Raw genomic sequence first — 13,114 nt, 5'->3', positions numbered from 1 at the left:
TATCAATTTTATGAGGTACTGTGTATAATTAACCCTTTTAAAGAAATGAGCCCTTCATTTTGCAGATGAATGCTGCCTAGTAAACCATAGATGAAACAGAGAGCCTCTTGCTGATCTGAGCCAAATATGAATTCATTTATTTTTTATAATATCTTTTCTGATGCTTTAGCTGTTTCTTTCCCCTGTGTGTTTATGTGTGCAGTGAATTTTTTGCTATATTTAAAGTTGCAAATTGGTAAGAACTTCCCATTTTCTAGATAAAAGGTCTTTGGGTGATGCTTTAAAAAGACGTTAGCGCTATTCACAAAGGAAGCTGGGTGGAAACTGAGTGTGCGGTGATGATCTGGCATCTGAGGAAGAGCTTTAATGGGGCACTCTCTGAAGGTCTTTTATTAAAAGTAAAAACTGAAAACACATTTGTTTAAAATGTATTTGTTATTTTGTCCCCCGAATTTCATATCAGAAGGGGGCATGCATTGTTGTCTGCTGTTCTTTAGGTTCAAGGCTTAAATCCATTTATGCTGGTTAAACAGCTGCAGTATTTTAGTTCTAGCAGTGGTACATCACAGTACATTAGACAGAGAACCATTCTTCAGTTAGACTGGGAAATGTTGGCATGTTTTAGTTGTGAGATGCTAGTGGAATTGTTTGTTAACTATTGAATATAATTTCATATCTCTTAACTGTCACAGCAATGAGAAGTCTGTTCCCCTTTGTGATTTGTGTACTTAGTATGTTTGTATAAAATGAATGGCTTCTAAAAGTTGCTCATTTCCCAATAAGTTACTTCTTCTTCTGGCTGGCCCCCATAAATCTAAGGGAATTTTAGTCTCTGTAGCTTGACTTATAAAATATGAGATACGCCTCTTATAGTTATATTTTATCTTTTGTTTTTTTTTTTTTTGAGTTCACTTTTACTAAAGTACTGTTGACCATATGTTTGTTTTATTGCCCTGGACCCTGGTTATGTTTTCCATTTAGGGACTTAATTTTTTAATGTATTATTATTATTATATCTTGGAAATTTCTCTATTTTATTTTTGTACAACTTTGAAGTAAAGATGAATACAAGTATCTCTTTTAGGCAAATTAATTTTTCATGTTAGACAGTATCCAGACAGTAACTAACTTTATCTCTGACAATAATTTTCTTCATGATTTTACTTAAGAAAATGTATATTTAGTTTAAATCTAGAAGTACATTATGTCAGAAAGGTACAGAGATAAACTGCTTTCAAAGTCAGTGCAAAATACTCTTTTGCACTTTGTAAAAACTGACAATTTGGAGTAACTTAAGTAGCCAGTTTAGGTATAGCTTATAAAGTGAGGTGATTTAGGAGCATGACATTGTGTTACATTTTAAAAGGCAACTATGTGTCTGGTCCCTTTTATATGTTCACATTTTGATAGAATCCTTGCTGGGATGTTTAAGTGTTCACAGGGAGTACAGGCTGGATTAAATATGAATATGTATTAATATTGTGCATTTTGGTAAGTGATCATGTATGGAAACTTACACAGTTCTTAAGACAACTCCGTGTGTGTGTTTATATATGTACACATAACATATATGACTACATGAACCTAGACAGAGACTTCATTCTTAGTGAGATGTTATGATATATCTAATGAAGGTGCTGTGGTTATTTTTAAGGTGTTGAGCTTTAAGTGACATTGTACCATAGCTGCAGTTTTCAGGCCCAAATGTTGACTTGTGAAGGTTAAAAAGTACCAGTGGCTATTTTGTCTGGGGTGCTGGGTTGCAAATGTGAGGTATTCATCCAATGCGGTACAATGGTGACTCTAATACATAGGGTACAGATTGGAGTGTTGGTTTTTCCTCATGTATTCAAGACATATTTGAACACAGGGCTATTAATGAAGTAAATGGCTTATATTGCCACTCAATAAAAGGTAAATAATTTATCCACAAAGATAAAGTCTTTTTAAAGCATAACAAATAAAAAATCAGGAAAACTGGCCACTTAACTGGAAGGATGAACTCAAGGTCACTTTGGACAGAGAAATAATTTTCTAAATTTACTTCAGGTTCATATCCATTGTCCTGAATGGACTCAAATGTCACTGTCATGAGTAGCTTTGAAACTTGGGTCCCGGAAAAAAGATCCAGGCTATAAGTAAACTGTTCATATTTGAAAAACCAGCTGTATTTTTTCAGTGAGGCATGGCAGTGTTTCATGCTTAAAGTTCCCAATAGCTTTTGATTCCATTATTAGGATGCTCCGTCGTGATTTGCAATGTGAGAATGAAAATAAAGTGTGGCCATATTCCCTTTAATCTTTCATTTCACAAACATGGTTTTTCCTACCACCTTAAGAAATGAGGAGGCTGCCAGGGAGAATGGAATGTAACCTGAGCTACAGCCTGACATTCCCAGGGAGCATTTTTCACATGAAAGGCTTTTGTCAACCCAGGAAAGGACCAGCAGTTTTTGTTTGATGTTTGCAGGTGTTCAGCAGAGAGCACTAAAACAATTCAGCCATGATAGTTCAGAGCCACGATGACCTTACCGGGGGGATTGGTGGGCTCTGGAATTATTTTTATGAAATAGTTGTAACCCATATGGTAACTTATACAAAGGGATTTAATATCCGTTATATCATTGATCTTAAAACAAACTTAAAGTATCCACATGCCAGGATAAGGGGGGAATTATTCTCATGAAAACATAGGATGGCAAAGTTACCAAAAGAAAAAAAAATGCACCTAGAGTCTATAATTTATTTGTTAACAGGGGCTTAATTTTCTAATATAATAAAAATACTGTTTATTTGCTGGCCTTTGAGTCTTTTATAAGCAAAAGATAAACATGCCAGCTTTAGCATCTTTTTAAAAAAGTAGTTTGTGAGTTGGGCCAGTAAAATGATCTATACTCAGGAACAACCTGGGTCACATCTGCTGTATGTATTTACAGCTGGTCTGTGATGGACACTGCATCTTCCTCCCTTAGTTGAAAGGTTGAGCCTTTCCCCTCTGACTGCTAAGTTTTACTTAGGCGTTCAGCATTTGTTAAAGGCTGCCAAACGAATGGGTGTTTGAGCAATTTAGAGCAGTAGCAAAATGCATCACATCCCTGTCATGGGCATTTTTGAAAAGAGGAAAAGCACTTCTTGATCTTCATACAAGTCAGTTAATCTTTATCCACAGGACCCCAAAATGACACACCAGTTAGTAAATTCAGAGAGGGAAAAAAATGAGTCCAGTGGGTAGTACTGTATCACAGAGGAAATTCAGATGGTCAGCATCCTGAATTGATTTTCATCTGTACCACTTCAAATTTATGGTTATGGCATGAGAAAAAATTGGTCTCCCCTTAAAGGTATTTTTTGAGTAGAGTTATTTAATTGTGTGTATGTTTTAAAACAGCCTTACTATTACAGTATAGTTCATAACAGTTGTACGGCTTCTGTAAAGAGCACAGTAATTTACTAGGTTAAAAATAAGTAAAGTGGAATCAAACCTACTTTGTTAGAATCATGGAATTTTGGGGCTAGAAACCCTCTAGAAATATACAGCCCAGGGCCTCCATATAATGGAGGCCACTTGCCTCCATTGAACCTCCTCAGAAAACTGAGGTTCAATTTCAGGAGTTTCCATACCTTTATTTGGTGTTCTAAAAAAAGCCAGCAAATTTTGATTTGCTAATTCTCTGTGGCTCTGCAAATGCTTTATTGGAATAATGGTTTCACTCTGTATTTTTCAGTAATTTATACTACACAATAGAGTATCAGAATTTATGTGTTGATATTTATGCAAACACATGCTTCTGCCTGTGCATGTGATCTTTGACTACTTCTCAAGGTTTGGAGCTGAATTTTGGGTATAGATCATTCTCTTTTGTCTGATGTCCCCCCTGACTATATGCAAGATGTTAGATTGAATAATAGGGTGTGGATGGATACGGCAAAATTAAAGTGCTTCTTAATATGCCAAGAGGTATGCCAGGAACATTGTATGTGCTGTATTTTTTAAATTCTCACAAGAACCCAGTGAGATGCCAGGGTTGCCGTCTTCATTCCATAGGTGAGGAGACCGAGGTTCAGAGATGATGGAGTTGCTTTCAAGACAGTTGGTACTGGGCTAGGTCTTCAACCCATGTTTGCCTAGCTCAGTACCCTGTTCACACACACACACACATGCACACGCACACACACACAGAGTTAGCCTAGCTCATTACCCTGTTCTCTCTCTCTCACACACACACACATACACACACACAGAGTCAGCCTAGCTCAGTACCCTGTTCACACACGCACATTCTCACAGACACACAGTCAGCCTAGCTCAGTGTCCTGTTCTCTCTCACACACACACACACTGAAACACACACAGTCAGCCTAGCTCAGTATTCTTTCACACACACACACTCTCAGAAATGCACATGATCAGACATAACTTACTTTTTCAAGATTGTAGAGGAATAAGAATATATTATTGAGGCTTGGCCTGCCATACTAGTTCTGCTCTTAGAGTAGAGGAGCATTTTAAAGACCATATTTAAGATAATGATAGAAACCATGCCCATTTTTTCCTGCCTCAGTATCCAAATAAGCCAGCCTAGTAATTCATGTTGGATTTCAGTGTGTCTTAGAGTGTGCACCGTTGTTGTTGTTGTTATTGTTATTACAAGAAAAATGCAATCAATATTTTCAAAGTTGTGCTTTCATTCCATTGACAGTCTCCATAGGGGCCAGTGAAGATATCTTGTTTTCAGTTATTTTTTATGTATCTAGTCAAACCAAAAATTGTGGTAACAAAGGCAGCTCTTTAAATATCTAAAAAGAAAAAAAAGATTTGGTGTCTTTAACTGTAAAAGAAGTTTTGCAGTTCATTGTTAGGTCTTTGAAACTTAGTATCTGAGAACATTAATCCTAAATTCTATCAGCATCACTGAAATAAGCAGTATTGAACTTTTGATATCTCAATTACTAGACATGTACTTAAAATGTTACATTTTCTAAATTCAGAAGGAAGAAGCAGTACTCTATTTGACATGACTTAAGTAAATAAAGTGCATTAAACAAACGTGGGGATCCAAGCTCTGTTGAGACTGAAATGCTTTAACATTTTTGACAGCCTCAGCAAATTATCTTTACCCTGCTATTGTAATGAGGAAATCACTTAAATAACAGATGAACAGCTAAGTCACATAAACATATATAATAGAACTATGTAATGAAAGTTTATGCTGTTAATTGCTCGAATCTGTCTTAAATGCTTAGAATCATGAAGCAGTAAAGACTGTCATATAAACAGTTTTGTTTTGAGCTTAAAATTATTCCTTTTTGCTTTCATCTGCTATGATAAACAAAGTAATTTGGTAAGCTTTACAGATCAAACATTTACTCCTAATGGTAAATTATATTTTATATCGGAAGTTTGCAGCCTCGTCCAAGACACAGAGTTGAGTCCTGGGGGCTCCAGGCCTGTGCTTTTCAGCGTTTAGTACTATGATGCTATTTAGATCTGTTCCCATAAGCCAAGATAACAGATCTTCAGCTGCCTAATAAGGAACATGGTGTGTTTTGAAATGTTCTTCAGTTTATAAGTCTTGAACCAAAATGTACTTGGCCAAATCATTAGAATTTATATCTATGTATTCACTAAAACAGAACTTGCGTAGACATGGCATCAAAATGAAGCTAGGTAGAAAGAGAAAAGAATCTTCTGTTTCCTTATTTTTTTGTATTTTATGAGCTATTTTGTATGACCAGGTGTTCTTCCAAGTTGATTATATATAGTGCTTAGTATTAGAGAAAGTACGTGTAGGTTTATTTTTTAAAGGTTACTTTGCTATGGTTTCTCATTACTCTGAATAAAATTTTTAACACTGATCACCAAGTTTATAAGCTTACACATGGGTTGTACATTTTCTAAATCTGAGAGCTCACTTAGGTTCAGCAATGAAGTGTGCACATGAGTTTCAGGTGGATACTTTTAACCCATATGCCTGTTAATGTTTGTGAAAAAGACATAAGAGAAGTAGCATTAAATCTGTAGAGAAGATTGGTAACACTTTGTTAGAAGTAGTATATATATATATATATATATATATATGTAGTTATATATATATAAATTATATCAAACTCACAAGAATAGCAAAAGTGTTGAAAAAGGTTGTCATGTTTACTTTCATTTCAAAAATAAATAAGGCCCAGTTAATCAGCATATCAAATACCCAGGTGTGTTTAAAATCAGTTTATATGGATGAATTTCAGGGCTGTATGAAAGTATTGTATTTAAAGGTGCAGCTACAGAATTGTTCAAATGGATGCTTTTGTACTTTTGTGTGACAATTAACATTTAATGAATGACTTTCTAGACTGCCATTGGTGGTAATTACTATATGTAGTTTATTAACTGCAATTCATTGTTGGATGTGCCTGTATTGATTTGTTTTGCAAACAACCCTTCACACATTCAGCAGTATTTGTACATTACTTTTTTTTAAAAAAAGAACCTGTTTCATTTGCTGATGCTGATAATGCCTCTAAAAATTCTAGCTTACAAATCCTCAGGTACTAAAATGCCTCTTTGGTCAGAGTGATTTTAACAGAATTAAAAATTCTTCAACTTTTCAGCTATGAAAATTTTGTACTTGGATATTCAGGGAATCCCCAAAACACTCTACAGTGTTGTTTTTTGGGTCAATAATTTACAGAAATTTAGATTTGCAGGGGACTTTAGAGGAGCTCTATTCTCGTTTAGGTAAAGAGACATGGTTTGGGAGGGCTAAATGTCTTTTGTCCAAATCATGCAGTTGGGTATTTGGCCATAACAGAGCACAAATGCAGATGTCCTGACCCACTGGTTAGGGACCCCCTGCTGCTTTTAATTAAGGTTTGGACTTCATCCGTTGGTACCAACTGTATGTTTCTTAAAAAGAGGAAAACTTGTATAATCTACCATTTCTGGAAAAAAAAACAAAAAACCCCCAAAATTCAGACTGTGAGAGATGGACACTGTAACCCGGCCCTCTTGTCATCACGCGTTCTAATTTGGCTAAGGCAGTTGACGAATAACTGTTAAAATGTATTGTGTTATTAAAAATAACACAGTAAGACCCGTGATTAAATATCAGGGCTGTAATTTAATCTCGGGGGTTCTGGTGCTGTTCATAAACCATTTGGCTTTTTTTTCTGTAACAGATGACGTCAAAATACAGCTTGATTGAATTATGACCCTGGGTTACAGGAGCACCTGCTTGGGCCTCTTTACTTCATGGCATGTCAGCGTTTCCATCACAGACATTTCTTCTGCTCTGACATTTTTAACTCCTAATAGTTAAAGTAGACCAATGGTTGGCATATAAACTTTTAGCCTCCTGGGAAAAGGCTATTTTTCCAATAAAACAGAGAAGGTGGTGACAAAGACCCACTACAGAATACCTTTTAGAATGTTCTTCCTCACTTTAATCTTCCATTAATTTAAACATTCCCTTTCAGGGCACTTAGGTGAATTGAAAGGCATCTAAATGGAAGGTTTTTCATCTCAAATTTCTCAAGTCAAGTCTTAAATATAAGATACTTAGACACTGCCAACCTAGGAAAAGGCCTGGTTTTTATGAAGGAGAATATTGAAATGATAGTTGTGTATGCTCTAGGTTTCATATTGTGTGAAATGCTGTAATTGCTTTTTATCCACTTAAGATGATCAAAAATTGAGGATGAAAGGTTTATAACGGTGTTTTTCTTTATATTACTACCTGGAGGTTTCTGGCAGAGCTTCACTTTTGCCCCTGTTGTGTTAATATGTAGGCAGTGGACAGAGAATGTTTCTATCTGCCTAGCTAGTTACTTACCATAATTCTTATTGGGGGTGTATTTAATGCCGATTTTAGTGTAGGCTGTGTTAGTCTAATCCCTGTGTTAGCAGTTATACCACACAGAGGGCTTTGTGGGAGATTGGTCCTGCCCGTTGAGGGCATATATTCTGATAGGCAAGAATAGAAAACCACATTTATAATGAATCCTCAGTGTCTAGAAGGAAGCCAGTGTCCTTCATGCTGTGGGGTTTTAGGTGAATAAGAACTTACTTCTTGCTGGGGGAAATTAAGAGTGAAAGCCTCCTGGACAAGTAGACCTTGATACCTGGAAAGGAGGGGCAGGATTTTGACTTGGGGGTCTGAGGACTGAGGGCTGGACATCAGGGACCCTGTGAAGCAGGCACAGAGGACGAGGGTCCTCGGCTCTGCGGGGGTCTCGGCACGGCAGCGACTCCAGGCAGAGTTCCCTGTTTTGGAGGCCTCTTCTCTTTTCATTCTTGATTTGGGGATTTCTTTGGGGTGTTAGCAATTATAATCCAGTTCCTTACAAGAGTGTATGTTTTACATCCCCAGCTTTAGACTCTTCCTGTGATATCTTCCAGCAGTGGAAATGGTTTTGATCCAAAACAATAACTACTTTGTAGAAAAAGATTGAACTGAATTGGGGAAATATTGATCCTTTTACATTGTTTATTGCTAAAGAGGTGTTTGATAGTGACAGAATGAAAGAACCTCAAAGCTTACATTTTAAAACTGAAAAAAGTTTGAAGCTCTTCAGTATAGTACTTTAAGAGCGGTTTTATAGTGTCCTTTAAAATTGCAAAAATATCATTATAATTTTTATTGTCACTGCCATCCCCATTACCAATGCCATATCTTTTGGTTCAAAAGCCAGCAAGGAAACGTGATAGTTATTATTGCTATGTAATACATTTAGACGTGCACTTAGAACACATTTTCAAAGATACTATGATCTTAGCCAAAACTTAATAACATTTGTAAAAACATCGTGGACTGGTCAGATATACCTTTGGGTAAAATCTATCATAGTTAACATCGTAAGTAGGAAAAAGATACATAACCCCGTCTTCTCATCGGGTATCGATGAATTCAGATTAAGGTGTCGTTCTCTCTGTGGCCTCCGAGTATTTCAGTGCAGCACGTGTTTCCAGGTCCCACAAGAAGCTAAAATTTCACATGGTGGTTGGAGTGGGTTTAGGAAGAATTTGTGCACAAATAATTATTCTTGCTACAGGGTATACATAAGATCTTTGTAGACAAAGAGAATATTTTAGATCAATTTCTTTAAAATGTTAGTCACACACTTGTGTGTTCCCCAAAGTTTTTCTTCTCTTTCAAAAATAAGGGATTCACACTGGAATATTTTGCAACTCAGAATATTTTACTCTGAAAAAAATTATTGTCATCAAGTGGTAATGTTACAAGATTGAATGTACAATTTCATACATAATCCAATTTTGCAATTTTGAAAAGAAAGACCAAGCAATATCAGTTTCAGTTCTTGTTCAAATAATAGTTCTTTGTTGTGTGCCTTCTCGAACATCATTGTCTACTGACTGTGTCCCAAGCCATTGAATGCTTTTCTGTTCTCTTGTGGGTACTGTGGTTCTTCATCTAGTTGCTTTTAGCCACAAGGTTATTTTTCTTTTGCCACCTAATTTCCCCCCAGTTCTATTAACCTCTCGTCGTTCTTCAGTTTATCTCGTTAGCCCACATATAACTATTTCTCTTTTACATGCTGTGTACCTTTGCACTGTCTCACTTATGCAGGATTCCACACTTTACTCTTTAGTAGTTTTTCTAGGTGAGAACTATTCCATAATTACTTGAATTAGTTAATTTTACTTTAAAATTTTATTGTTGTTTAAGGCCTGATTATTTAAAGAATGTTGAAAACTTCAGACAGGTGAAGAGGATGAATGTGTATCATGTTATTTCTTTCCGGTATGATATAGTTTTCGGAGTAACAATTGAATTATTAAGAATTAGGAATTTTTATTTTCTTCCTTCATTCTTTCATTCATTCAATGAATGATTTCTGAGATGCAAAACTAGAGAGAAACTATGGTGAAATGAAGAAAGAATTTCAAATTCGGCATTGAAACAGAGCACAGTGTTGCTGTGTTAGGTGAAAGTCTACAGTGATTCAGTAGGAAAGTACTTTTAGTGACATTGACATAGAGAATTAGATCTCTTTAAAAGATATTTTGCAAATATAACTAAGTGCAGACTTCATAGTTCAAAAAAACCATAGAAATCCTAGAATCTTTGTACATGTGTACTTCTGCATGAGTACAGAAGTACTCATGCAGAAAGAAAGAAAGAAAATGATCCTAAAGATTATGGAAATTGGACCTTGAAGAGTACTGTATGGACGTATTCTCAAATTAGTACCAGAGACTTCAGAGGCATGACAGTTATACTGCATTTGTCCTTTTTGAGCAGAAATTAAAAATTCGAATATGTAGATAGCATTCATTGTCAAGGTCACTAGATACATATAAGGGTAGGCAAAAGCAGGTTTATAGGCATGGATATGCAAAGCAATTTAATCTTATATTGTTATTTATTATTATATTATTTTCCATATGAACAACTATAAACTACTTTTGCCTAACTCTGTATGCTTTTCTTTTTTATTCCCACACTTGAAATTTGTGGTTATTTTAAAATTTATTTTTTAAAAGATTTTATTTATTTTTAGACAGTGGGGAAGGGAGGGAGAAAGAGAGGGAGAGAAACATCAGTGTGTGGTTGACTCGTGAGCGCCCCCCACTGCTGACCTAGCCCACAACTCAGGCATGTACCCTGACTGGGAATCGAACCTGCAAACTTTATATACAGAAAAGTTATTTACTTTTAAAATTAAATACTTATTTATTGAGCTTCTGCCACGTGTCAGAATCATGCTATATAATGGAAATAAAATGACAAGCAAGACACTTACATTCCTGCATGAATTAAATGTCGAAGAGACACATTAACTGAATTGTCAACCAAGGAAATGGCAAGTGCCACATTTGAGGTGTGTCGCATTAAATGAGTTTGCAGTAGGGATATCTAGCCAGGTCCAGCAGTCAGGAGAGGTTCCCTGAGGCTGACACTCCCAAGTGGAGGTCTGAGGGATGGGGGCTGGGGAGTGATGTGGGCTGGGGGGGACACAGAGCAGGTCGTGGTGGTTGGAGGGGGTTCGGGCGTGGTGGGAGCTGAGGCTGGGGAGCAGAGCAGGGCCACCTCATGCAGTGCTGAGCAATAGGGAGCCTTTGCAGTCTGCTGCCTGTGACATTGTGCCCGGGACACTGGCTAAAGCCTGGATGGAACACAGACCTCAAGGCTAGTGGCCATGGGTGGCCCAAACCAGTTGTGACGCTTCTGCAGACATTCAGGTGAGAGATAGGCTTACTGGTTCTGCAGCGTGGGTGGTGAGGTTGGGGGATTTACTATAGAACCTGTTCGGAATCTATAACTTTGGTCCACTGGGGAACATTTACTGTGGGCACTTATGGTGTGACCCTTCCTATAACTTGAACACTTGAAAATCTCCTATACTTTATACCTTATAACGGTAACTCAGACCTAATTCAGCTGCCATGTGATACCCACTGCCTTTTTTAGCAACCAGGAACCATAGATGTGCTTTTTATTTTCTGAAAGAAGTAGTAGATTGATTTTTGCACTTCTCTTGTGAGAGGGTGCACAGGTGGAAGTGGGAGAACAAAGCAGAAGGGACTCCTCTTTCTTGTTTAAGGGTCTTCAGGAATTACACACCATTTAGGCTGCCCATAGCTTATGTTCTCATTACCAGCAAACAGGATAGTTTGGGGCAGCCTGCTGAATCGAGTTCGTCCAGTGCCTGTCGCCAGGTGCCGATATGCATCCAAGGCATACCGCCAAGCCTTTTCGTTGGTCAACCTTAGGAGGGTGGTTCGATTGATACGATATTCTGACTGAGATCAAAGCACTGGTATTTGATTGTATTTTTTTGAGGTGCCCATGGAGGGGTATTATCTGTTAACTTTTGATCAGGAACATAATGAAGCTCCTCCCCCTTTTTTTGTTTTTAAAACATCCCAGCAAATATCCTGCCTCTTTTCTAGCGATGGTCTCTCTTCGACTCTGGCCCTGTCACTGCTTCTCTGCCCTTGCTGTCCCTCCTTTCCCTCCGCTCTCTCGCTGATCTTAGTGTCTACTCTTGGGAGTCACCTCTCAGACCAGTGCGTTTGGTGTTCATTAATTCATTTTAGTTTAGCCATCCTGGTGGTTATTGACTGTTCAGGTTGAAGAAAATAGATTGTTCTCTCTCTCTCTCATCTTTGCGTAGGCCAGCTAGTGAGAGCGTTTGGGGTAAGGAGGTGGATCCTGATATCTGTGCCCTATGTTCCTTAGTAGTAGTACTGGGCTCCAGGCCCCTGGAGCTCTGTGTGTTCTTTACCAGAAGGGTGCTGAAAGGAGAGAGGCATAGAACCATCTGCACTGAGTGGAAAGCTTCACAAACCATTTGCCTTGCTGCTGGTGAGTTAGTAGGGTAATGTTGATGTGAGTGGACAGCATTCACATGTTGTCCCCGTCCCCTGGAGAATTCCTTCGGCATCTAGGCACGTATTAGTAACTCTCAGTTAAAAGATAAAGTAGAATTACGTTCCTTTTGGGATGGGAAGACACACAAGTATTTCAGGAGTATCTGCAATGCCTTACTTTTTGTGGGGGGAGGTAGAATGTTAGTAATGGTTGATAACTCTGTGCTTGAAGTATTTCATAATTAAAAACAAAGCAGAAAAGTAACGGATGACACAAAAAGTCTCTCTGCCATTTGCATTTCCCTCTGACCACAGGCCTTCACAGCAAGAGCTTTGTGAATTGTCTGCACGGGCTGCTTCCGCACCCTTCATCGCCTATGCCTTTTATTTTAACTCTAACCCCACCGAGTCTTTCAAAACATGTTTTACCTCATGATGTTCGACACCTACAGAGTTGTGCATGCAACATATATAAACTATGAAGCTTAGTAGTGGAGCAAACCATAGACCCACTCGGTGTGAGGCCTAAGCAGTATCAGAACCTTTGCCTCTGCCTGTGGGTTCTTTCCTTACCCACTCACCCCTCTCTTCCCTGCCAGAAGCAAATGCTCTATTTTTTTAAAGTAGTTGTATGACAAGTGTATGGATCCTTCAGCAATATATTGTTTGGTTTTACTTGATGGAAGATCATATAAATGGTGTCCCTCTTGTATTGTCTGTACCACTTATTTTTTCATTCCTTATTATGTGTTTAAAATTTGTCCATGTTGTTGTAAGTGGCCTTCGTTTA

At 37.6% G+C, this 13,114-nt stretch overlaps 1 protein-coding gene across 12 annotated transcripts in view; it reads left to right on the top strand.

The window, feature by feature from the left end:
• The window catches only part of TCF4 (transcription factor 4), a 335,412-nt gene that overhangs the window by 4,704 nt on the left and 317,594 nt on the right, over positions 1-13,114 (top strand). The window lies entirely within an intron of this gene.

The sequence above is a fragment of the Artibeus jamaicensis genome, unplaced genomic scaffold, assembly GCF_021234435.1.
Source record: "Artibeus jamaicensis isolate MK-2021 breed Jamaican fruit bat unplaced genomic scaffold, CSHL_Jam_final contig_354, whole genome shotgun sequence".
In the NCBI taxonomy this organism is placed as follows: Eukaryota; Metazoa; Chordata; class Mammalia; order Chiroptera; family Phyllostomidae; genus Artibeus; species Artibeus jamaicensis.
This window is presented reverse-complemented; position numbering and strand designations above follow the sequence as displayed.